The sequence below is a fragment of the Arachis hypogaea genome, chromosome 5 (genome assembly GCF_003086295.3).
Source record: "Arachis hypogaea cultivar Tifrunner chromosome 5, arahy.Tifrunner.gnm2.J5K5, whole genome shotgun sequence".
Taxonomy (NCBI): domain Eukaryota; kingdom Viridiplantae; phylum Streptophyta; class Magnoliopsida; order Fabales; family Fabaceae; genus Arachis; species Arachis hypogaea.
This window is the reverse complement of record NC_092040.1, coordinates 79756335-79760876: the sequence shown is the minus strand read 5'-3', so window position 1 is coordinate 79760876 and position 4542 is coordinate 79756335. Positions and strand designations below refer to the sequence as shown.

At 35.6% G+C, this 4542-nt stretch overlaps 1 non-coding gene across 1 annotated transcript; it reads right to left on the bottom strand.

Moving 5' to 3' along the window:
• Positions 1 to 4438: 4438 nt before the first annotated feature.
• LOC112804389 (small nucleolar RNA R71) lies at positions 4439 to 4542 on the bottom strand. Its single transcript, XR_003202996.1, has one exon. It is a non-coding gene; the product is annotated as a small nucleolar RNA R71 (small nucleolar RNA).

Below are 4542 nucleotides of genomic sequence, written 5' to 3'. Positions count from 1 at the left end.
TTCATCAACTGGAGCAAGCAATAAATCAATTACCTTCCAGATGTTTGGACACTCAAGGAACCCCCATGGCTTCATGTGGAGAATCTAATGAAGAACATAGCATGAAGGAGATACTAGAAACTTCAATGGACAGTAAGGATCATGACTTTGTACTGGAACAAGTGGAGGAAGCCGGATTTATTGAAGAAGAAGAAGTGGTCAAAGACTTAGGAGATGCTGAGCTTCCATTGGAAAGTCCATTCATAGAGCCTCCTTCCACGGTGTTTGATGTTTATGTTGAGGAGGGTGTACAACCTCCAAGGCATACCATGGTTGAAGACTTTGAAGGGGAGGATCAAGAGATGGATTCAATCATTAATGAATTCTTATCTACATTTCAATCCTCTTCCATTGGATTTGATGTGGAGTTTAAAGAAGAAGAAGCACAACCTCCCATGCCCTTGGTGAGCAATGAAGTAGTGATCAAATTAGAAGAAAGCTACCAAGAGGAAGAGGTTGATATTGAAGAAGCTTGCAAGGAGGTGGAAGTTGTCAAAGAAGAGTACAAGGGAGTGGAGCTGGCAAGATCCTTAGAAACACCTCTCCTAAAGCCATTACCGTCCAATACAACATTCAAGTGGGTAAAATTATCTTCCTTAACCTTTACTTTCCCACTTGAATATGGGCTTCTATATATGGATGGTTGATGAGCGGATAATTTATAAGCTTTTTGGCATTGTTTTTTGGTAGTTTTTAGTAAGTTCAAGCTACTTTTAGGGATGTTTTCATTAGTTTTTATGTTAAATTCACATTTATGGACTTTACTATGAGTTTGTGTGTTTTTCTGTAATTTCAGGTAATTTTTGGCTGAAATTGAGGGACTTGAGCAAAACTCTGAAAAAGGCTGACAAAAGGACTGCTGATGCTGTTGGAATCTGACCTCCCTGAACTCAAAATAGATTTTCTGGAGTTACAAAACTCCAAATGGCGCGCTCTCAACGGCTTTAGAAAGTAGACATCCAGAGCTTTCCAGCAATATATAATAGTCCATACTTTATTCGGGAATTGATGACGTAAAGTGACGCTCAATGCCAAGTACATGCTGCTGTCTGGAGTCAAACGCCAGAAACACGTCACGACCCGGAGTTGAACGCCAGAAACACGCTATAACTCGGCGTTCAACTCCAAAAGAAGCCTCAGCTCGTGGATAGATCAAGCTCAGCCCAAACACACACCAAGTGGGCCCCGGAAGTGGATTTATGCATCAATTACTTACTCTTGTAAACCCTGGTAGCTAGTTTATTATAAATAGAACTTTTTACTAGTGTATTAGACATCTTTTGATCACTTTAGATCTTAGGATCATCTTGGGATGATTAGTTCTGAGATCATGGGGGCTGGCCATTCGGCCATGCCTGGACCTCTCACTTATGTATTTTCAACGGTGGAGTTTCTATACACCATAGATTAAGGGTGTGAAGCTCTGCTGTACCTCAAGTTTCAATACAATTACTATTATTTTCTATTCAATTCTCTTTTATTCTTATTCCAAGATATACGTTGCACTTGATGAATGTGATGATCCGTGACACTCATCATCATTCTCACCTATGAACGCGCGTGACTGACAACCACGTCCGTTCTACCTTAGGCCGGGCGCATATCTCTTAGATTCCCCAACAGAATCTTTGTGGTATAACCTAGATAGATGGCGGCATTCATGGGAATCCGGAAAGTCTAACCTTGTCGGTGGTATTTCGAGTAGGATTCCAGGAATCTGGAAAGTCTAACCTTGTCTGTGGTATTCCGAGTAGGATTCCGGTATTGAATGACTGTGACGAGCTTCAAACTCCTAAAGGATGGGCGTTAGTGACAGACGCAAAAGAATCAAGGGATTCTATTCCAACCTGATTGAGAACCGACAGATGATTAGCCGTGCTGTGACAAAGCATAGGACCATTTTCACTGAGAGGATGGGATGTAGCCATTGACAACGGTGATGCCCTACATACAACTTGCCATGGAAAGGAGTAAGAAGGATTGGATGAATGTAATAAGAAAGTAGAGATTCAAGAGGAGCACAGCATCTCCATACGCCTATCTGAAATTCCCACTATTGATTTACATAAGTATTTCGATCCTATTTTATTTTCTGTTTATTATTTATTTTCGAACTTAACATAAACCATTTAATTTGCCTAACTGAGATTTACAAGGTAACCATAGCTTGCTTCATACCAACAATCTCTGTGGGATCGACCCTTACTCACGTAAGGTATTACTTGGATGACCCAGTGCACTTGCTGGTTAGTTGTGCGAAGTTGTGAACCATGGCATTGACACCAAGTTTTTGGCGCCATTGCCAAGGAAAGAAAAAGCAATGAATTTTACAAAATGCAATAACATATGAATCACAATTTCGTCCACAAAGTTTTTGGCGTCGTTGCCGGGGATTGTTCGAGTATGGACAACTGACGGTTCATCTTGCTGCTCAGATTAGGTAATTTTCTTTTCAAAAAATTTTTCAAAAATCTTTTTCAAAATTTTTCTTTTCTTTTTCGTTTTTCCAAACTTTATTTTCGAAAAATATAATAAAAATACAAAAAAATCATAAAATCATAAAAATCAAAAATATTTTGTGTTTCTTGTTTGAGTTTTGAGTAAATTTTTAAGTTTGGTGTCAATTGCATGTTTTTAAAATTTATGCATTATTTTCGAAAATTCCATGCATTCATAGTGTTCTTCATGATCTTCAAGTTGTTCTTGACAAGTCTTCTTGTTTGATCTTGATGTTTTCTTGTTTTGTGTTGTTTGTTGTTTTTCATATGCATTTTTCGTTTGTTAGAGTCCATGCATTAAAGATTTCTAAGTTTGGTGTCTTGCATGTCTTCTTTGCATCAAAAATTTTTCAAAAATATGTTCTTGATATTCATCATGATCTTCAAAGTATTCTTGGTGTTCATCTTGACATTCATAGTGTTCTTGCATGCATTCCTTGTTTTGATCCAAAAAGAAAAGAGAAAAACACAATTATGACGTTTTAATTTTAATTATTTTTCTCTCTCATAATTAAAATTTCAAAAATCAAAAAAATATCTTTTCCTTGTTTCCCTCCAAATTTTCGAAATTTGGGCTGACTTGGTCAAAAATTTTTAAAATTAGTTGTTTCTTACAAGTCAAGTCAAAATTTGAATTTTAAAAATCTTATCTTTTTAAATTCTTTTTCAAATTATTTTCAAAATATTTTTCTTATCTCTATATCAAATTTTCGAAAACTCACTAACAATTAATGTGATTGATTCAAAAATTTGAAGTTTGTTACTTTCTTGTTAAGAAAGGTTCAATCTTTAAAGTTCTAGAATCTTATCTTGCAGTTTCTTGTTAGTGAAGTAAGTAAATTTAAATTTAAAAATTAAATCTTTTTCAAACATATCTTATCAGATCTTTTTCAAAATTTTATCTTTTTAAAAAATTTAATTTCAAAATATCTTATCTAACTTCTTATCTTCTTATCTTTTCAAATTTGATTTTAATATCTTTTTCAACTAACTCTTTGACTTTGTGTTTGTTTCTTATCTTTTTCAAACCCACCTAACTACTTTTCCCTCTCTAATTTTCGAAAATATCGCATCTCTTTTTCAAAAAAAACTTTTTTTGTTTTAAATTTTAATTTTAATCTTATCTTATCTTTAATTTTCAAAAATACTAACCTCTTTTTCAAAATTATTTTCGAAATTCTCCATCTCTTTTCTTATTCTATTTAATTATTTATTTACTAATACTTCTCTTCACCTCTCTTCATCTAAAAATCTGAACCTATTCTTCTTCACTCTTCTCCTCTTTCTTCTTCTACTAACATAAAGGAATCTCTATACTGTGACATAGAGGATTCCTCTTCTTTTCTTGTTTTCTTCTCTTTCATATGAGCAGGAACAAGGAAAAAGGCACTCTTGTTGAAATTGATCCTGAACCTGAAAGGACTCTGAAGAGAAAACTAAGAGAAGCTAAATTACAACAATCTAAAGGTAACCTTTCAGAAATATTAGAACAAGAGAAGGAGATGGCAGCCGAACCCAACAACAATAATGCAAGGAGAATGCTTGGTGACTTCCAAAAACCAACGTCCAAATTTGATGAAAGATGCATCTCCATTCCTGCCATTGGAGCCAATAATTTTGAGCTGAAACCTCAGCTAGTTGCCTTAATGCAACAAAATTGCAAGTTCTATGGACTTCCATCTGATGATCCTTATCAGTTTTTAACTGAGTTCTTGCAGATCTGTGAGACTGTTAAGACGAATTGAGTAGATCCTGAAGTCTACAGGCTCATGCTTTTCCCTTTTGCTGTAAGAGACAGAGCTAGAATATGGTTGGATTCACAACCTAAGGATAGCCTGGACTCCTGGGAGAAGCTGGTCATGGCCTTCTTGGATAAATTCTTTCCTCCTCAAAAGCTGAGCAAGCTTAGAGTGGATGTTCAGACCTTCAAACAAAAAGATGGTGAATCCCTCTATGAAGCTTGGGAAAGATACAAGCAGTTGACCAAAAGGTGTTCATCTGACAT